This window comes from Nerophis ophidion, linkage group LG26, assembly GCF_033978795.1.
Source record: "Nerophis ophidion isolate RoL-2023_Sa linkage group LG26, RoL_Noph_v1.0, whole genome shotgun sequence".
Classification (NCBI taxonomy): Eukaryota; Metazoa; Chordata; class Actinopteri; order Syngnathiformes; family Syngnathidae; genus Nerophis; species Nerophis ophidion.
In genome coordinates, this window is record NC_084636.1 from 36,804,772 (window position 1) to 36,828,771 (window position 24,000).

At 34.2% G+C, this 24,000-nt stretch overlaps 1 long non-coding RNA gene across 1 annotated transcript in view; it reads left to right on the forward strand.

The window, feature by feature from the left end:
* Window positions 1-1,860: 1,860 nt before the first annotated feature.
* LOC133543624 (uncharacterized) overlaps window positions 1,861-24,000 on the forward strand; it is an 87,771-nt gene continuing 65,631 nt past the window's right edge. The window contains exons 1-2 of the long non-coding RNA XR_009804429.1: window positions 1,861-1,978; window positions 4,660-4,739. This is a non-coding gene — a long non-coding RNA (uncharacterized LOC133543624). The remainder of the gene's footprint in view (window positions 1,979-4,659; window positions 4,740-24,000) is intronic.

A 24,000-nucleotide genomic window follows, 5' to 3' on the forward strand; every position in this document is an offset into this window, starting at 1 on the left:
AACAGCCAAGCAGGAAGTCAAAAGTTTGTGCCTGCAATAAATGTTCATCACATGAGTAATCCATCGATTAGTTGCTTCCACTAATCAAGTGATCGATCGGTCAGTTGGTTCCATGAATGGAATAATGGGATGAAATACACTTTATGGCCTCAATGTGTATTTTAGGGAAATACTTCAAATAAACAAATATTTTTCTACTTGCCATAACTTTTATTACCTTTTATTTACCTTCTGTTTACCTTCTTTGACCATCTTTTATTTCGTTTGACTTTCTATATTTATTTTTATATAACTTATTTTACCTTCTTTGACCTTCTATCTAACTTATTTTACTTTTGTTGACCTTCTAACTTATTTGATCTTTTGTCTAACTTATTTTACCTTCTATCTAACTTATTTTACCTTATTTACCTTCTATCTAACATATGTTACCTTTATTTACCTTATATCTAACTTATTTTATCTTATTTTACCTCTCTGACTTATTTGACCTTATTTTACCTTCTATATAACATATTTAACCTTATTTGACCTTGTATCTAACCTAGTTTAACTTGTTTTACCTTCTATCTAACTTAATTTACATTTTTTGACCTTCTATTTAACTTATTTTACTTTCTATTTAACTTATTTTACCTTATTTTACCCTTTATCTAACTTATTTTACCTTATGTATCTTCTATCTAACTTATGTTACCTTCCTTTACCTTCTATCTAACTTATTTTACCTTATTTTACCTTCTATCTAACTTATTTTACCTTATTTACCTTCTATCTAACATATGTTACCTTTATTTACCTTATATCTAACTTATTTTATCTTATTTTACCTATCTGACTTATTTGACCTTATTTTACCTTCTATATAACATATATGACTTATTTGACCTTGTATCTAACCTAGTTTAACTTGTTTTACCTTCTATCTAACTTATTTTACATTTTTTGACCTTATATCTTGCTTATTTTACCTTATTTTACCTTATATCTAACTTAATTTACATTATTTTACCTTGTATCTAACTTAATTTACATTTTTTGACCTTCTATTTAACTTATTTTACTTTCTATTTAACTTATTTTACCTTATTTTACCCTTTAACTTGTTTTACCTTATTCATCTTCTATCTAACATATGTTACCTTATTTTACCTTATATCTAACTTATTTTATCTTATTTTACCTTGTATCTAACTTAATTTACATTTTCTGACCTTCTATTTAACTTATTTTACTTTCTATTTAACTTATTTTACCTTATTTTACCCTTTAACTTATTTTATCTTATGTATCTTCTATCTAACTTATGTTACCTTCCTTTACCTTCTATCTAGCTTATTTTACCTTATTTTACCTTCTATCTAACTTATTTTACCTTATTTTACCTTCTATCTAACTTATTTTACCTTATTTTACCTTTTATCTAACTTATTTTACCTTCTATCTAATTTATTTTACCTTCCCTGTCTTCTACCATGTTTTATCTTTGTTTACCTTCTATATTCCTTCATTTACTTTTTATTTGCTTTCTGTTTACCTTATTTGAACATTGTTTACCTTGTTTTACTTTCTGTATTTTTGTTTTACTTTTAGCTACCTTTTTTTACTTTCTATATTATTTTGTTTACCTTTTTATTTACCTTCTATTAATATTTTTTTTACCTTGTTTTATTTTCTATATTACTTTTTTTTACCTTCTATTTACCTTCCCATACTTTCTATATTCCTGCTTACCTTTTATTTACCTTTTGTTTACCGTTTTTATGTGAGGATCTGGTTGTTTCCTTAGTTGGTGTTTATTTCCTGTCAGCGCTCTTATTTTGGTTGTACTTCCTGCATGTCTCCCTGAGCGCTGGTTCACCTCATCTGTGCCTGATTGGCACACCTGGTTACAGGTGTGCCAATCAGCCTGCTACTCCTGCCTGCCGCTCAGTGCTGCAGGACTGACTGTCTTCACCATGACTGCTTCTTCTTCTTGGTTGAGTACTTGAAATATTCTTACCTGCGCATCTTTTGAAATATTCTTACCTGCACATCTTTTGAAATATTCTTACCTGCACGTCTTTTGAAATATTTTTACCTGCACGTCTTTTAAAATATTCTTACCTGCACGTCTTTCGAAATATTCATACCTGCACATCTTTTGAAATATTCTTACCTGCACGTCTTTCGAAATATTCATACCTGCACGTCTTTTGAAATATTCTTACCTGCACAACTTTTGAAATATTCTTACCTGCATCTTGGGTCCCAACTACTGCAGAGCTCCTCACATTTGACCTCCTATTTAACTTATTTTATTTTCCTTCTGTTACCTTTTTATTTGCCTTATTTTACATTTTATTTACCTTGTTTTATCTCTGGTATTGCTTTTTTTAAACCTTATATCTTTTATATTCATTCTTACCTTTTATTAACATTTAACTTATATTCCTTGACCATCTTTTGCCTTATTTTACCTTCTAAGTTCCTTTGACTTTCTATATTCCTTTGTTTACTATTTATTTACCTTCTATCAACCATCTTTTACCTTGTTTTCCTTTTTTGTATGACATTTTAACCTTTTTCTTTACCTTCTCACACCTTCTATATCCCTGCTTGCCTTTTATTTATTTTCTATTTACATTATTTGACCATCTTTTTCCTTGTTTTACTTCCTATATTTCTGTTTGAACTTTTAGCTACCTTATTTGACCTTCTATCTAACTTATTTTACCTTCTATATTCCTTCCTTTATCATTTATCCACCTTCTATTTGCCATTGTTTATCATTTATTTACCATTGCTTGGCTTTTATTTACCTTCTTGTATCTTTTATATTCCAGCTTACATTTTATTTACACTCTGTTTACATTATTTGACCATATTTTACCTTGTTTTACTTTATTTATTCCTTTTTTACGTTTTATTTACCTTTTAATTTACCTTCTATATCACTGCTTACCTTTTATTTACCTTCTATTAACATCATTTGACCATCTTGTTCCTTGTTTTACTTTTTAAATATTGTTTCGAACTTGTAGCTACCTTATTTGACCTTCTAACTTATTTACCTTATTTTACCTTCTATAACTCTTTTACCTTGTTTTATCTTCTTTTACCTTCTATGTTCCTTCATTTATCCCCTTTGAGACACTAGTGATTTAGGGCTATATAAGTAAACATTGATTGATTGATTGATTTATTTACCTTTTATTTACTATCGTTTATCATGTATTTACCTTCTATTTACCATTGTTTAGCTTTTATTTACCTTCGTATATCTTTTATATTCCTGCTTACCTTTTATTTACATTCTATTTACATTATTTGACCACCTTATATTCCCTTCTATAACTCTAACCTTGTTTTATCTTCTTTTACCTTCTATATTCCTTCATTTATCATATACCTTCTATTTACCATGGTTTATATCTTTTATATTCCTGCTTACCTTTTAATTACAATCTATTTACATTTTTGGACCATATTTCGCCTTGTTTTAATTTCTATATTCATTTTTTACCTTTTACATTTTATTTACCTTGTATTTATCTTCTACATCCCTGTTTACCTTCTTATTACATTTGACCATCGTTTTCCTTGTTTTACCTTCTATCTAACTTATTTTAGCTTTTATAACTTTTTTTTTACCTCGATTTATCTAATTTTACCTTCTATATTCCTTTGTTTACCATTTATTTACCTTCTATTAACCATCTTTTACCTTGTTTTTCTTTTTTGTATGACTTTTACCTTTTATTTACCTTCTTATACCTTTTATATAATTGCTTACCTTTTAATTTAACTTCTATTTACATTATTTGACCATCTTTTTCCTTGTTTTAATTTCTATATATTGTTTTCAACTTGTAGCTACCTTATTTGACCTTCTATCTAACTTATTTTACCTTCTAAAACTCCTTTACCTTTGTTTATCTTCTTTTACCTTCTATGTTCCTTCGTTTATCATTTTGTTTACCTTTTATTTACTATCGTTTATCATTAAACTACCTTCAATATATTCATTCGTTTACCTTCTGTTTACCTTCTTTGAACATTGTTTACCTTGTTTGACCTTCTATATTTCTTTTTGAACTTTAAAGCTACCTTTTTACCTTCTATATACTTTTGTTTACCCTTTTATTTACCGTCTATTTATATGTAACCTTGTTCTATTTTCTATATTCCTTTTTTACATTTTATTTATCTTCTATATCCCTGCTTACCTTTTTTTATTTACTTTCTATTTACATTATTTGACCATCTTTTTCCTTGTTTTACCTTCTATCTAATTTATTTTACTTTTTTAATAACTGTCTTAGACCTTGATTTATCTTATTTTACCTTCTCTATTCCTTTGTTTATTTATTTACCTTCTATTAACCATCTTTTACCTTGTTTTACTTTCTATATTTTTTTTAACCTCTTACCTTCTTATACCTTCTATATTTGACTGTCTTTTACCCAGAAAATGTTGAAATATAAGTATCAAATAATTATAGTTGCATATTACTTACACGTACGTCTGCAAGGCAGTAATATAAATTATCCAGTAACAAACGTGTCTGCATCATTAAACTTTTGGCGTCATTGGCTTAATTTAATGATTTGTGACCACTAAAAACATAGAACTGTCATGTTTTGTGTTCTTACAACTACCATTATTGTGTGTGAAAGGTGTCTAGGGGTGAGAGTCTGTGGCCGCCTCACCGTCGGCAAACACTCCAAATGATGCGCAGGAAGCAGGAAGCATGCAGGTAAGACCCTCATTTCATTCCTTCAACACCACACCAAAACCGGGCCAAACTTTTCCACTACAGGGGGGCCCCGGGGCCCACTCAAATGTCAACACTGAATTAGTCACCTTACTCTTGATGTTAATCATGTTCAATAATTATATGTAACATACTTGTAGTAAACCTTGTCAAATGACATGAACACATGATTATCCAGGCTTAGGTCAGGCTGATTACAATAGTAAATACTAATCTGTACTAATACTAATCAAATGTACTGCAAAATAAGGGACTTGTACAAACTCGTTAAAAATACATTTGCAAACATTTTGTTAAAATATATCAATTCCAACTAAATTAATAAATAATTACAATAAAACGTCAATAACATGAAAGTACAAATTGAAATAGTTTCACCACTATAGTCATATTTTTTTGCGCTGAAGAAACTTATCTGACTTACTCTGTTTGGTGTTGTCATTACTGCCACATGTGGTGGAAAAAGCGTATTGCAACCGAGTACCGGGTCAGCAACCTGCGGCTCTTTAGCGCCGCCCTAGTGGCTGCCTGGAGCGTTTTCAAAAATGCACGAAAATGGAAAAATATGAAGGGAACATGTTTTGGTTTGTTTGTTTTAAAATGGTTTCTGTTTGACAAACATGACACGTCATGTGTTCACCATGGACCCCGACTTAAACAAGTTGAAAAACTTATTGGGGTGTTACTATTTAGTGGTCAATTGTAGGGAGTATGTACTGTACTGGGTGTTCTACTAATAAAAGTATCAATCAATCAAAACAAACCTTCCTAAATGAGAGTATTTGGCCAGCGCTGTTTTGTCCTACTAATTTAGGCAGTCCTTGAACTCACCATAGTTGTGTGGCCCGTGACGCAACACTTTGTTGACATGCACAACTTTCTCCGACGCTGTTTTGTCCTACTAATTTAAGCAGTCCTTGAACTCACCATAGTTGTGTGGCCCGTGACGCAACACTTTGTTGACATGCACAACTTTCTCCGACGCTGTTTTGTCCTACTAATTTAAGCAGTCCTTGAACTCACCATAGTTGTGTGGCCCGTGACGCAACACTTTGTTGACATGCACAACTTTCTCCGACGCTGTTTTGTCCTACTAATTTAAGCAGTCCTTGAACTCACCATAGTTGTGTGGCCCGTGACGCAACACTTTGTTGACATGCACAACTTTCTCTGACGCTGTTTTGTCCTACTAATTTAAGCAGTCCTTGAACTCACCATAGTTGTGTGGCCCGTGACGCAACACTTTGTTGACATGCACAACTTTCTCCGACGCTGTTTTGTCCTACTAATTTAAGCAGTCCTTGAACTCACCATAGTTGTGTGGCCCGTGACGCAACACTTTGTTGACATGCACAACTTTCTCCGACGCTGTTTTGTCCTACTAATTTAAGCAGTCCTTGAACTCACCATAGTTGTGTGGCCCGTGACGCAACACTTTGTTGACATGCACAACTTTCTCTGACGCTGTTTTGTCCTACTAATTTAAGCAGTCCTTGAACTCACCATAGTTGTGTGGCCCGTGACGCAACACTTTGTTGACATGCACAACTTTCTCCGACGCTGTTTTGTCCTACTAATTTAAGCAGTCCTTGAACTCACCATAGTTGTGTGGCCCGTGACGCAACACTTTGTTGACATGCACAACTTTCTCCGACGCTGTTTTGTCCTACTAATTTAAGCAGTCCTTGAACTCACCATAGTTGTGTGGCCCGTGACGCAACACTTTGTTGACATGCACAACTTTCTCCGACGCTGTTTTGTCCTACTAATTTAAGCAGTCCTTGAACTCACCATAGTTGTGTGGCCCGTGACGCAACACTTTGTTGACATGCACAACTTTCTCTGACGCTGTTTTGTCCTACTAATTTAAGCAGTCCTTGAACTCACCATAGTTGTGTGGCCCGTGACGCAACACTTTGTTGACATGCACAACTTTCTCCGACGCTGTTTTGTCCTACTAATTTAAGCAGTCCTTGAACTCACCATAGTTGTGTGGCCCGTGACGCAACACTTTGTTGACATGCACAACTTTCTCCGACGCTGTTTTGTCCTACTAATTTAAGCAGTCCTTGAACTCACCATAGTTGTGTGGCCCGTGACGCAACACTTTGTTGACATGCACAACTTTCTCTGACGCAGTTTTGTCCTACTAATTTAAGCAGTCCTTGAACTCACCATAGTTGTGTGGCCCGTGACGCAACACTTTGTTGACATGCGCAACTTTCTCCGACGCTGTTTTGTCCTACTAATTTAAGCAGTCCTTGAACTCACCATAGTTGTGTGGCCCGTGACGCAACACTTTGTTGACATGCACAACTTTCTCCGACGCTGTTTTGTCCTACTAATTTAAGCAGTCCTTGAACTCACCATAGTTGTGTGGCCCGTGACGCAACACTTTGTTGACATGCACAACTTTCTCCGACGATGTTTTGTCCTACTAATTTAAGCAGTCCTTGAACTCACCATAGTTGTGTGGCCCGTGACGCAACACTTTGTTGACATGCACAACTTTCTCCGACGCTGCCACAGAAAAACCTGTTTCATGCCAACACTTTCTCATTTTGTCCGTGTGAACGTCTTCCTGCCGCCATCGTGCGGGTTGTGTTGAACTTTGATGAAGGACATCGCCGAGCAGGTTTGACTTTTGTTTACTTTTCAATAAGCTTCGTCTTTCGGTCGGATCGCTTTTCAGCCGATCCTCCTTCCTGCTCTCTCCTCTCTCGACTTCAGTCTGCTAATACAGACACTTACATCATGTCTTGTTTTCATTATAACACTTAAATAGGACTTTTAAAGTCATTTTGATAGTAGGCTAATTTAGACACTTACATCATGTGTTGTCTTTATTATAACACTCTTATAAGACGTTTAAAGTCATTTTGATAGTAGGCTAATATAACTAACATAGACACGTCATGTGTTGTCTTCATTATAAGACTTTTAACGTCATTTTGATAGTAGGCTAATATAGACACTTACGTCATGTGTTGCTTCATTATAACACTTTAATAACATTTGTAAATTCATTTTGATAGTAGGCTAATATAGCTAATATATACACGTGTTGCCTTCATTATAACACTTATATAAGACTTTTAAAGTCATTTTGATAGTAGGCTAATATAGACACTTACATCATGTGTTGTCTTCATTATAACACTTACATAAGACTTTTAAAGTCATTTTGATAGTAGGCTAATATAGACACTTACATCATGTGTTGTCTTCATTATAACACTTTTATAAGACTTTTAAAGTCATTTTGATAGTAGGCTAATATAACTAACATAGACACGTCATGTGTTGTCTTCATTATAAGACTTTTAACGTCATTTTGATAGTAGGCTAATATAGACACTTACGTCATGTGTTGCTTCATTATAACACTTTAATAACATTTGTAAATTCATTTTGATAGTAGGCTAATATAGCTAATATATACACGTGTTGCCTTCATTATAACACTTATATAAGACTTTTAAAGTCATTTTGATAGTAGGCTAATATAGACACTTACATCATGTGTTGTCTTCATTATAACACTTACATAAGACTTTTAAAGTCATTTTGATAGTAGGCTAATATAGACACTTACATCATGTGTTGTCTTCATTATAACACTTTTATAAGACTTTTAAAGTTGTTTTGATAGTAGGCTAATATAGACACTTACTTCATGTGTTGTCTACTTTATAACACTTATATAAGACTTTTAAAGTCATTTTGATAGTAGGCTAATATAGACACTTACATCATGTGTTGACTTCATTATAACACTTATATAAGACTTTTAAAGTCATTTTGATAGTAGGCTAATATAGACACTTACATCATGTGTTGTCTTTATTATAACACTTATATAAGACTTTTAAAGTCATTTTGATAGTAGGCTAATATAGACACTTGCATCATGTGTTGTCTTAATTATAACACTTATACAAGACTTTTAAAGTCATTTGATAGTAGGCTAATGTAACTAATATAGACACTTACATCATGTGTTGTCTTTATTATAACACTTATTTGGCTTTTACAGTCATTTTTATAGTAGGCTAATATAGACACTTACATCATCATGTGTTGCCTTCATTATAACACTTATATAAGACTTTTAAAGTCATTTTGATAGTAGGCTAATATTACTAATATAGACACTTACATCATGTGTTGACTTCATTATAACACTTATATAAGACTTTTAAAGTCATTTTGATAGTAGGCTAATATAGACACTTGCATCATGTGTTGTCTTAATTATAACACTTATACAAGACTTTTAAAGTCATTTGATAGTAGGCTAATGTAACTAATACAGACACTTACATCATGTGTTGTCTTTATTATAACACTTATATAAGACTTTTAAAGTCATTTTGATAGTAGGCTAATATAGACACTTGCATCATGTGTTGTCTTAATTATAACACTTATACAAGACTTTTAAAGTCATTTTGATAGTAGGCTAATATAGACACTTACATGATGTGTTGTCTTCATTATAACACTTATATAAGACTTTTAAAGTCATTTTGATAGTAGGCTAATATAACTAATATAGACACTTACATCATGTGTTGCCTTCATTATAACACTTATATAAGACTTTTAAAGTCATTTTGATAGTAGGCTAATATAGACACTTACATCATGTGTTGCCTTCATTATAACACTTATATAAGACTTTTAAAGTCATTTTGATAGTAGGCTAATATAGACACTTACATCATGTGTTGTCTTCATTATAACACTTATATAAGACTTTTAAAGTCATTTTGATAGTAGGCTAATATAGACACTTACATGATGTGTTGTCTTCATTATAACACTTATATAAGACTTTTAAAGTCATTTTGATAGTAGGCTAATATAGACACTTACATCATGTGTTGTCTTCATTATAACACTGATATAAGACTTAAAGTGATTTTGACAGTAGGCTAATATAGACACTTCCATCATGTGTTGCCTTCATTATAACACTTATATAAGACTTTTAAAGTATTTTGATGGTAGGATAATATAACAAATATAGACACTTACATCATGTGTTGTCTTCATTATAACACTTATGTAAGACTTTTAATGTTTACAGCTCCAGACAGATTATATTTGTTGTATTCTTGCTCCAATATGGCTCTCTCAACCTTCTGGGTTGCTGACCCCTGCCCTCAGGTCACTGACAACGTGACCCCTAATCACCTAGCAGAAGCAGGTGCACCTGTCCTAGCAACAAGGAGCACTACAACATAGGACAACACAGAATAATGCTAAACACAAAAGACAAGACATGGCCAGAGGCACCAGGTCATGACAGTACCCCCCCCCCTGAAGACACGGATTCCAAAGCAGAAAAGAAGAAGAAGTGGTCGCCCCTTTTAAGTTTTAGTTTTGGAAGTAAATCTGTGCAAGTAACGGACGAGGCGTGTAATGAAGTGTAAATAACAGCGAGGCGGCGTTGTTAGCGTCGGTGTTAGCCGCGGCGCCAAGGTGAGAGAGTCGTGTCTGCGCTTGAGTGCTGAGTTTTAAAGGCGTGTTTATCCTTGAGGGTCCGGGCCAGTCTGGTCCTGGGGGAGCGTCCTCTTTCATGCACACTTAGTGCACTTGACTCGGCGCGGCGGCGCTCTCAGATGGAAAAGCCATGTTTAGAAGATGTCTTATGAGACATTAGAGCGCTCGCTGGCCTATTGTTTTTAGCCGCTCTTAAATGTCACTCCCCTCTCCCGAGCCCGGCCTCCAGACTCGGAGAGGAGCTTTTCCTCGCGCTCTGCCGCAGGAGCCATTACCAGCCGTCTGGTCTGTTTACTCGCCATGCAGAATGGATGTGCGGGACCACCACCACCACCACCACAACAACAACACATCGCCCCCGCCAGCTCGCTAACGACCGCGGCATTTTCTCCGACCAACCGTCGTTGAAATACTCCACAATGGCGGTGAAGACGTGAGGTGAACACGCCCCTAGTGGCCGTGGAAGGCACGTGATTTATGTTGCATATGGTTTTGTTGTTTTGTTTTTTGGGCGTCACGGTGGCAGAGGGGTTAGTGCGTCTGCCTCACAATACGAAGGTCCTGCAGTCCTGGGTTCAAATCCAGGCTCGGGATCTTTCTGTGTGGAGTTTGCATGTTCTCCCCGTGACTGCGTGGGTTCCCTCCGGGTACTCCAGCTTCCTCCCACCTCCAAAGACATGCACCTGGGGATAGGCCCCTCCCACCTCCAAAGGCATGCACCTGGGGATAGGCCCCTCCCACCTCCAAAGACATGCACCTGGGGATAGGCCCCTCCCACCTCCAAAGACATGCACCCGGGGATAGGCCCCTCCCACCTCCAAAGACATGCACCTGGGGATAGGCCCCACCCACTTCCAAAGACATGCACCTGGGGATAGGCCCCTCCCACCTCCAAAGACATGCACCTGGGGATAGGCCCCTCCCACCTCCAAAGACATGCACCTGGGGATAGGCCCCTCCCACCTCCAAAGACATGCACCTGGGGATAGGCCCCTCCCACCTCCAAAGGCATGCACCTGGGGATAGGCCCCTCCCACCTCCAAAGGCATGCACCTGGGGATAGGCCCCTCCCACCTCCAAAGACATGCACCTGGGGATAGGCCCCTCCCACCTCCAAAGACATGCACCTGGGGATAGGCCCCTCCCACCTCCAAAGACATGCACCTGGGGATAGGTTGATTGGCAACACTAAATGGTCCCTAGTGTGTGAATGTTGTCTGTCTGTCTGTGTTGGCCCTGCGATGAGGTGGCGACTTGTCCAGGGTGTACCCCGCCTTCCGCCCGATTGTAGCTGAGATAGGCGCCAGCGCCCCCCGCGACGCCAAAATGGAATAAGTGTTAGAAAATGGATGGATTGTTTTGTTTTATGAAGTCAACAACACGCAGTTTACAATAAGCAGGAAGTAAGAAATCTCTTAAAAAAATCAACAAATGGTAGTTGTTTTTCTGTCCATCTAAAAAAAACACTTAATAAAATCACAAAGTTAAATCATTCGGTCTAATCAGAAGTGGCTGGGGAGAAGAAAGCCTGGGCTTCCCTGCTTAGGCTGCTGCCCCCGCGACCCCACCTTGGATAAGCAGAAGATGATGGATGGAATAATAAAATATATACATTTTTTTTTACTGAATTAAAATGTCTATATTGTCCAAGTCCTTGATTATAATATATCACATAAAAATAGTACTATTGTTGAAAACGATAATATGTATTAGTATTATTTTAGTAGTGGTACTCCTCGTAATGATCAATACCACAATTATGGATGTCAATATTTCCGTGACACTGGCTTTCATCACGAGCTATGAAATTTTTATTATTAATGTCATTATTATTAATTTTGTGGCATTGTTGACAATTTTGGAGGCAAATGCTTTTCATTGGAATTTGTTTTACTGTATTTGTTTTTGTGTGCAACATTTATTTATATTATTATTACTAGTAGTGGTTGTAGTAGTAACAATATTGCTAATAATAATTATTTTGTTATTATTGCTGATCACAATATCACAAAATATAAATAACACTTCATAATATATCGTTGGTATTAATACTGCTAAAGAGGATCATAATAATAATTTAATTAATAAAAATAAAAAACATATGAATTCATTTGTAATGTTATATATTATTATTGCTGATAATGACACTCTTATATATTTAACAATGTTATGTTGATAGATTAGAATTGTTGGTATTAATACTGCTACTATGACTATTAATAACTATAATTTTGTTTAACTAAATAAATCATTATGCTATCATATATTATTATTATTATTGTTGGTAATGACAATATATATATAATATGGTGTATCAATATTTTTACTAAACTAACTATTGTTGGTAATAATGCTATTAACGATAACAACGTCAATACCAATATTACATTTGTATTACTAATGATAAAGGACAAATACAATATCACATTAATATTGTTATTGCTGGTAATGACAATATATAATTAAAAAAGTATTATATTGTACTAAAACATTATTATTGTTGGTATTAATACTACCACTACTAATAATGGCATCAATAAAAAATAATACAATTGTATTATTAATAATAAAAGACAAAATAAAGTATTACATTATGATAGTATTGTTATTTCTGATATTTACACTATATAATATGTAATATAAATAAAATTGAAAAATATTTTATGACTATTAGTGTTGATATTAATACTACTAATAAAAACAATACAACCGTATTAATAATAAAAGACACATTTTAAGCAATCAAAACTTTTTTATGAATTAGTATTATTATTATTATTATTGTAAAGAATGACGGAATATAATATATAATACACAACAATATTTTGTGACTGTATTTATTATTGTTGGTATTGATACAAGTAACAATAGTACAACTGTATTAATAAATAAAAACAAATAAAAAACATTAGTTTGTTATATTTTAGTATTACTTTTGCTGATATTAACAGGATATAACATGTAATATAAATTATATATACCACTAGTTTGTAACTATTATTATTGTTGGCATTATTACTACTAATAATATTAATAAAAGACAAACAAAATGAATATATTTACTTTATTATAAATCAGTATTGTTATTGCTGATAATGACACCATAGAATATGTTGGTATTAATACTACTAATAACAATAATAATACAACTGTATTAATAATAAAAGACTAATAAATACAATAATTTATTAAGAATTGTTGTTGCTAATAATGATAAGATAGAATATGCAATATAGATCATATATAACAATAAGTTGTGACTATATTATTATTGTTGGTATTAATACTACTAATAATAACAATAATACAATTATTATTGATAATAAAAGACACATCAAATAAATCATTACTTTATTAAAAAATTGTATTTTTATTGCTGATCATGACACTATAAAATATGTAATATAAATAATATATAACAATATTTTAATATCTTATTGGTATTGATACTAATAACAATAATTATGCAACTTTATTAATAGTTAACGACCAATACATAAAATCCTTACTTTATTATAAATTAGTATTGCTATTGCTGTTAACAGGATATAATATGTAATATAAATAATATATAACATATTGTGACCAAATTATTATTGTTGGTATTAATACTACTAATAACAATAATACAACTATTATTGATCATAAAAGACAACAAAAAATCATTACTTTATTATAAATTAGTATTGTTATTTGTGATAATGACACTATAGAATATGTCATATACATAATATTTAACAATAGTGTGTGACTATATTATTGTTAATATTAATACTACTAATAAAAACAAAAATAAAACTATTATTGAAAATAAAAGACACATAAAATAAATAATTACTTTATTACAAATGAGTATTGTTATTGCTGATAATGACACTATAAAATATGTAATAATGATAATATATAACAATCTTTTAACATATGTTTATTGTTGTAATTAATACTAATAACAATAATAATACAACTGTATTAATAATAAAAGACAAATAAAAAAGTGTTTTTATAAATTAGTATTGTTATTGCTAATGACAATATAAAACATTTAATATAAATAATATAACAATATTGTGTTACTGCATTATTATTGTTGGTATTATTACTACTAATAATAACAATAATACAACTATTATTGATAATAAAAGACACATAAAATAAATCATTACTTTGTCATAAATGAGTATTATTATTGCTGATAATGACACTATAGCATATGTAATATAAATAATATATAATGTTTTAACTTATTGTTATTGTTGGTATAAATACTACTACTAATAATAATACAACTGTATTAATAATGAAAATACCAATAAATTAAATCCTTTCATTATTATAAATAAGTATTGCTATTGCTGATATTAACAGGATATTTTATGTAATATAAATAATATATAACAATATTTTGTGACTATAGTATTATTGTTGGTATTAATACTAATAACAACAACAATAATAAAACTATTATTCATGATAAGACACATAAATTAATAATTACTTCATTATAAATTAGTATTGTCATTGCTAATAAGACAATATGTAATATAAATAATATAGACCAATATTTTGTGACTATATTATTATTGTTGGTTGTAATACTAGTAATAATAATAATACAACTATAATTGATAATAAAAGACACATAAAATAAATCATTACTTTATTATAAATTAATATTGTTATTGCTGATAATGACACTATCGAATATGTAATATAGATAATATTTAACAATCTTAACATATTCTTTTGTTGTAATTAATACTAATAACAATACAACTGTATTAATAATAAAATACAAATAAATTAAATCCTTACTTTATTATAAATAAGTATTGCTATTGCTGATATTGATAGGATATATTATGTAATATATAACAACCTTTTGTGACTATAGTATTATTGTTGGTATGAATACTAATAATCGCAATAATAAAACTATCATTGATGATAAAACACATAAAATAAAATATTACTTCATTATAAATTAGTATTGTTATTGCTAATAAGAGAATATGTAATATAAATAAAATAGACCAATGTTTTGTGACTATATTATTATTGTTGGTTTTAATACTAGTAATAATAATAATACAACTATTATTGATGATAAGACACATAAAATTAATCATTACTTTATTATAAATTAGTATTGTTATTTCTCATAATGACACTATCGAATATGTAATATAGATAATATTTAACAATCTTTTAACATATTTTATTGTTGTAATTAATACTAATAACAATACAACTGTATTAATAATAAAATACAAATAAATTAAAACCTTACTTTATTATAAATAAGTATTGCTATTGCTGATATTGATAGGATATGTTATGTAATATAAATAATATATAACAACATTTTGTGACTATAGTATTATTGTTGGTATGAATACTAATAATAGCAATAATAAAACTATCATTGATGATAAAAGACACATAAAATAATTACTTCATTATAAATTAGTATTGTTATTGCTAATAAGAGAATATGTAATATAAATAATATAGAACAATATTTTGTGACCATTATTATTGTTTGTTTTAATACTACTAATAAGAAAAATGCAACAATTATTGATAATAAAAGACACATCAAATAAATTAGTATTGTTATTGCTGATAATGACACTGTAGAATATGTAATATAAATAATAAAGAACAATATTTTGTGACTACATCATTATTGTTGGCATTATTGCTACTACTAATAATAAAAGATGTTAAAAAGAGACGAGTGTGTGATGTTTGCGTGTAGAAACGTTATGAAGTGGCGGTGACACGTTGTGACATCATGACACATCCTCATCATGTTCCCATGTCAGCGCTAATTAGCCTGGTTAATATTCACCTTCATCCAACAAGCACACCCCCCCCCACCCCACCCCCCATCCATGGCGTGCATGCGATACAGGCGGCGTGCGCGGCCCGGGTCCACTCCCCGTGATTGACAGGCGGCCGTATCTCCTCAGAAGTGTGCAGCAGAGATTCTTCTCAATAAAACATTAGCCAGGAGGCCCGAGAGGCTGGCTGAAAAGCGTGGTGGGCTGAGCGGGGGTTGGGGGGGGGGAGGATAGTAGGCCGAGGTCACGGTGTTCAAACCGCACTACAGTAGCCTCGGAGCACGGCGGGGGGGTCCATGTGGCCTCATTAGCATCAAGGGGGTCACACGTGGACCACGGGAACATCTCCCACTCCGCCTGTAGACCACATGGCCCCCCTGACCCACAACGTTGGGACGCCACATCCTACATGATGACATCACCTTGTCATGCCCACTCTGAGCATGTACCTCCCAACCTGGGCGGCTAAACGCAAGTTAGCATGTGTCACGTACCACATCAAATTGGATGAAATAGTTAGCATGATAATGTTAGCATGTTGAGAGTTAGCATGTGCTATGACTCTGGGGTAAATGGTTGCAAAAGTAGCATGCTCACAGTCGACATACAGCAGGGGTGCCCACACTTTTTCTGCAGGCGAGCTGCTTTTCAATTGACCAACTGGAGGGGATCTACCTCATTTATATATATCATTTATATTTATTTATTTATGAAAGAGACATTTTTGTCAACAAATGTGTTTAATGATAATACAAGCATGTGTAACACATATAGATGTCTTTCTTTCACCAAGACAAGAATATAAGTTGGTGTATTACCTGATTCTGATGACTTGCATTGATTGGAATCAGACAGTAATGATGATAACGCCCACATTTTCAAATGGAGGAGAAAAAAAGTGGTCCTTTCTGTACAATACCACATGAAAGTGGTTGGTTTTTGGCATCTAATTCATCCAGCTTCCAAGGTGTACGGCGGCAAAATTGGCAAAAAGAGTTAGCATGCTAATTTTAGCATGCTGAAAGTTAGCATGTGCTATGACTCTGGGGTAAATGGTTGCAAAATAACCATGCTTACAGTCGACATACAGAATGTCACGTACCAAGTTGTATGACTCTAAGGTGTACGGCGGCTAAATTGAATAAAATAGTTAGCATGATAATGTTAGCATGCCAACAGTTAGCATGTGCTATGACTCTTGGGTAAACAGTTGCAAAATTAGCATGCTCACAGTCGACATACAGTATGTCACGAACCAAGTTATATAACTCTAAGGTGTACGGCGGCAAAATTGGCAAAAAGAGTTAGCATGCTAATTTTAGCATGCTGAAAGTTAGCATGTGCTATGACTCTGGGGTAAACAGTTGCAAAATAACCATGCTTACAGTTGACATACACTATGTCACGTACCAAGTTGTATGACTCTAAGGTGTACGGCGGCTAAATTGAATAAAATAGTTAGCATGATAATGTTAGCATGCCGACAGTTAGCATGTGCTATGACTCTTGGGTAAACAGTTGCAAAATTAGCATGCTCACAGTCGACATACAGTATGTCACGAACCAAGTTATATAACTCTAAGGTGTACGGCGGCAAAATTGGCAAAAAGAGTTAGCATGCTAATTTTAGCATGCTGAAAGTTAGCATGTGCTATGACTCTGGGGTAAACAGTTGCAAAATAACCATGCTTACAGTTGACATACACTATGTCACGTACCAAGTTGTATGACTCTAAGGTGTATGGCGGCTAAATTGGATAAAATAATTAGCATGATACTATTTGCATTCTGACAGTTAGCATGTGCTATGACTATGGGGTAAACAGTTTCAAAATTACCATGGTCACAATCAACATACCAAGTCATATGACTCTGATGTGTACGGTGGCAAAATTGGAAAAAACAAAAATAGTATGCTAGCATGCAAACAGTTAGCATGTGTCATGTTCAAAGTTGTTTGACTCTGGGGTAAATGGTATCAAAATTAGCAGGCTAACAATCAACACATACTAAGTTATATGACTCTGATGTTTATAGTGGCAAAATTGGATAAAAACAAGTAGTATACTAACATGCTAACATTTAGCATGTGTCATGTTTAAAGTTTTATAGCTATGCGGTAAACAGTTGCTAACTTAGCATACTGACAATCAACACGTACCAAGTTATACGACTCTGATGTTTACAGTGGCAAAATTACATGAAAAATGCCATGTGCTAGCATGCTAACAGTTAGCATGTGTCATGTTCAAAGTTATGAGTAAATGGTATCATAATTAGTATGCTAACAGTCAACACGTACCAAGTTATATGACTCTGATGTTTATAGTGGCAAAATTGGATAAAAACAAGTAGTATACTAACATGCTAACATTTAGCATGTGTCATGTTTAAAGTTTTATGGCTATGCGGTAAACAGTTGCTAACTTAGCATACTGACAATCAACACGTACCAAGTTATACGACTCTGATGTTTACAGTGGCAAAATTACATGAAAAATGCCATGTGCTAGCATGCTAACAGTTAGCATGTGTCATGTTCAAAGTTATGAGTAAATGGTATCATAATTAGTATGCTAACAGTCAACACGTACCAAGCTATATGACTCTGATGTTTACAATGGCAAAATTGTCTAAAAGAGTTAGCATGCTAATGTTAGCATGTCATGTTCAAAGTTATGACTTTGGGGTAAACGGTTGAAAAATTAGCATGCTCCCAATCAGCGTAGAGTATGTCACGTACCAAACTACATGACTCTGAGGTGTACATCACTTGTGCACGCCAGCTTTCTGAGGGATCACTTGTGCACGCCAGTTTTCCCAGACTCTGTATTTAGTTAGCGCAGGCAGCATGAAGCAGGGCTTTTATTGTGAAGATAGGAAATGTGCAGTCGGCCTTTAGAGTTTTGACGGAAGGTACGGCGCGAGAGTCTGTTGAAATAAAAAGTGTTTCTGGCCTTCCTCTCGGTCATATTTTCATAATAATGATCTTGCAGCAGCCAGCGTCATCTCACAAGACCCTCCGGTACCGTGAATGTCATTTAAGTGACGTCTTGGTGAAGATTGATGATCACTCATTTTTAGCTCTATTTTTTTTAAAAGCCTGGCTGGAGATGGACTGACACACCCCCCGCGGTCCACTGGTAGCTCGCCATCGACGTAATGGGCACCCCTGGCATACAGTATGTCACGTACCAAGTTAAGTGACTAAGGCAGGGGTCACCAACCTTTTTGAAAGCAAGAGCTACTTCTTGGGTACTGATTAATGCAAAGGGCTACCAGTTTGATACACAAATAAATAAATTGCCAGAAATAGCCAATTTGCTCAATTTACCTTTAATAAATAAATATATATATATATAAAAATGGGTATTTCTGTCTGTCATTCCGTCGTACATTTTTTTTCCTTTTACTGAAGGTTTTTTGTAGAGAATAAATGATGGGAAAAAAAACATTTACTTGAACGGTTTAAAAGAGGAGAAAACAGGAAAAAAAATAAAAATTTAATTTTGTAGTTTATCTTCAATTTCAACTCTTTAAAATTCAAAATTCACCCGAAAAAAAGAAGAGAAAAAGTAGCTAATTTTCAAAAAAATTTAAAAATAATTTATAGAACATCATTGCTCATTTTTCCGGATTAAGATTAATTTTAGAATTTTGATGACAAGTTTTAAATAGGTTAAAATCCAATCTGCACTTTGTTAGAATATATAACAAATTGGACCAAGCTATATTTCTAACAAAGACAAATCATTATTTATTCTAGATTTTCCAGAACCAAAATTTTAAAAGATTTTCAAAAGACTTTGAAATAAGATTTAAATTTTATTCTACAGATTTTCTAGATTTGCCAGAATATTTTTTTTTAATTTTAATCATTATAAGTTTGAAAAAATATTTCACAAATATTCTTTGTCTAAAAAACAGAAGCTAAAATGAAGAATTAAATTAAAATGTATTTATTATTCTTCACAATTAAAAAAAAAAATACTTGAATATTTATTTAAATTTTCAGGAAAGAAGAGGAAGGAATTTAAAAGGTAAAAAGGTATATGTGTTTAAAAATCCTAAAATAATTTTTAAGGTTGTATTTTTTTCTCTAAAATTGTCTTTCTGAAAGTTATAAGAAGCAAAGTAAAAAAATAAATTAATTTGTTTAAACAAGTGAAGACCAAGTCTTTTAAATAGTTTCTTGGATTTTCAAATTCTATTTGAGTTTTGTCTCTTTTAGAATTAAAAATGTCGAGCAAAGCGAGCTTGCTAGTTGATAAATACAATTTAAAAAATCGAGGCAGTTCACTGGTAAGTGCTGCTATTTGAGCTATTTTTAGAACAGGCCAGCGAGCGACTCATCTGGTCCTTACGGGCGACCTGGTGCCCGCGTTGGTGACCCCTGCTCTAAGGTGTACGGCGGCAAAAATTGGATAAAATAGTTAGTATGATAATGTTAGCATGCCGACAGCTAGCATGTGCTATGACTCTTGGGTAAACAGTTGCAAAATTAGCATGCTCACAGTCGACATACAGTATGTCACGAACCAAGTTATATAACTCTAAGGTGTACGGCGGCAAAATTGGCAAAAAGAGTTAGCATGCTAATTTTAGCATGCTGAAAGTTAGCATGCGCTATGACTCTGGGGTAAACGGTTGCAAAATAACCATGCTTACAGTCGACATACAGAATGTCACGTACCAAGTTGTATGACTCTAAGGTGTACGGCGGCTAAATTGAATAAAATAGTTAGCATGATAATGTTAGCATGCCGACAGTTAGCATGTGCTATGACTCTTGGGTAAACAGTTGCAAAATTAGCATGCTCACAGTCGACATACAGTATGTCATGAACCAAGTTATATAACTCTAAGGTGTACGGCGGCAAAATTGGCAAAAAGAGTTAGCATGCTAATTTTAGCATGCTGAAAGTTAGCATGTGCTATGACTCTGGGGTAAACAGTTGCAAAATAACCATGCTTACAGTTGACATACACTATGTCACGTACCAAGTTGTATGACTCTAAGGTGTATGGCGGCTAAATTGGATAAAATAATTAGCATGATACTATTTGCATTCTGACAGTTAGCATGTGCTATGACTATGGGGTAAACAGTTGCAAAATTACCATGGTCACAATCAACATACCAAGTCATATGACTGATGTGTACGGTGGCAAAATTGGAAAAAACAAAAATAGTATGCTAGCATGCAAACAGTTAGCATGTGTCATGTTCAAAGTTGTTTGACTCTGGGGTAAATGGTATCAAAATTAGCAGGCTAACAATCAACACATACCAAGTTATATGACTCTGATGTTTACAGTGGCAAAATTGGATAAAAACAAGTAGTATACTAACATGCTAACATTTAGCATGTGTCATGTTTAAAGTTTTATGGCTATGCGGTAAACAGTTGCTAACTTAGCATACTGACAATCAACACGTACCAAGTTATACGACTCTGATGTTTACAGTGGCAAAATTACATGAAAAATGCCATGTGCTAGCATGCTAACAGTTAGCATGTGTCATGTTCAAAGTTATGAGTAAATGGTATCATAATTAGTATGCTAACAGTCAACACGTACCAAGCTATATGACTCTGATGTTTACAATGGCAAAATTGTCTAAAAGAGTTAGCATGCTAATGTTAGCATGTCATGTTCAAAGTTATGACTTTGGGGTAAACGGTTGAAAAATTAGCATGCTCCCAATCAGCGTAGAGTATGTCATGTACCAAACTACATGACTCTGAGGTGTACGGCGGAAAAAATTGGTCGACAAAGTTAGCATGCTACTTAGCATATGTCATGGTCAAAGTTATACGACTCTCAGGTAAACGGTTGCCCGAGTTGTCACCTGGTATTTAGCCTGTGAGTCACCAGCTAGCGATCAACATCCTAGTTGTTAGCTACCGATCGACACGCTAGCTGCCAGCTAGCAATTATTGCTGTAGTTGTCAGCTAGCGATTGGAGCGTTAGCATCCAGCTAACAATTAGGGCTCCGGTTGTCAGCTAGCGATTGGCCCGTTATTTGCCAGCTAGCAATTAGCTCCATCAATAATCACAAGCAATTAGCGCTGTAGTTGCCAGCTAGCAATTAACGTTTGAGTCGTCAGTTAGCGATTAGAGCGTTAGTTGCTAGGTAACTATGAGCGCCCCAGAAGTCAGCTAGTCATTAGCGCTCTATTTATCATCAAGAGAATTTTGCGCTAGTTGCAAGCTAGCGATTAGTGTGCTAGTTGCCTGCTAGCGATTAGCGCACAAAGCTGTTATTATTTGAAGCAGTTTAATGGCGGATATATAAATAGGGGTCCTCTCTCCGTCAATTTGGGGGCCCTTGGTCTGGGAATCCTTGACGACCCCGCTACAGAAAGTTTTGCATACACGTTAAAAGTAGTACAGAACATGCCTACTCTAAAGTCCATCCACCTTTCCAGAACATTCTCACTGACCAGATATACTACAGCAGCGTTTCTTAACCATAGGGCCGCCACATACATATGTCTCTCATCTGTAGTCCGCGTGGGTCGCAGTGGTTGTAATACCCTTTCCCGCCATTGGTGGCAGTGTAACAACATCATTATGCAGCTGAAACTTCTTAAGGGCAAAAAATATGACTAAAACAGTAAAGCTGTTTTTCAATTAGGTTTTTTTGACAGTTTATCTAAGAATCATATTTATTATATGCCCTTATGTGGGCCTACCGAGGATGTCGTGGTGGTTTGTGCAGCCCTTTGAGACACTAGTGATTTAGGGCTATATAAGTAAACATTGATTGATTGATTATTAATTTAGTTCAAATGTATCTAAATCAGTGTTAATATTTTGAGCGGGCCCCGGAGAAGTGGGGCCCTGAGGTCAAAAAAAAAAGTCAAAAGGCATGTAGTGGTTTTTAGCGGGCAGACACGCCCCCTGGAGGCGGAGTTGAGTGACCCAAGTAAGTGCTATGATCTTCCGGGATAAGACTGGCGGTTTGTTTTTGGAGGTCGGTGGCGAGGGCGCGATAATTAGGTTTGACGTGGGCTTGACACGGGAGGCCGGGAACAAACATCGGGTGGCGGTGACGCTATGTCACTTGTTAACACACACACACACACACACACACACACACACACACACTGTAGTGGCATGTGCAAGGTAATTAGGACTCGGGTTCCAACTTTTAGAGGTTCCTGCACCGCGGCTCACCTCCAGCCCGCTTCCTTCCTGTCACTGCTCCTCGCCAAGATGGCCTCCAAATAAGTCTGACAAGCTCACTTCCACTCTGAGTTTTGTTTATCTAACCCCGTGGGGTCCAAAGCACTGGAATCAATAAAAAAATGGCCTCCTAAATCAGGGGTGGCCACACTTTTTCTGCAGGCGAGCTACTTTTCAATTGACCAACTGGAGGGGATCTACCTTTTATATATATCATTTATATTTATTTATTTATGAAAGAGACATTTTTGTAAACAAGTTAAATGTGTTTAATGATAATACAAGCATGTGTAACACATATAGATGTCTTTCTTTCACAAAGACAAGAATATAAGTTGGTGTATTACCTGATTCTGATGACTTGCATTGATTGGAATCAGACAGTAATGATGAGAACGCCCACATTTTCAAATGGAGGAGAAAAAAAGTTGTCCTTTCTGTACAATACCACATGAAAGTGGTTGCTTTTTGGCATCTAATTCATCCAGCTTCCATACACTTTACAAGAAAAACATTGGCGGCAAATTCCGTAGCTTGCTTGATTGACATTCACGGCACCCGAGGGTCTTGTGAGATGACGCTGGCTGCTGCCAGTTCATTATTAGGAAAAAATGACAGAGAGGAAGGCCAGAAACACTTTTTAGTTCAACAGACTTTCGTCAAAACTCTAAAGGCCGACTGCACATTTCCTATCTTC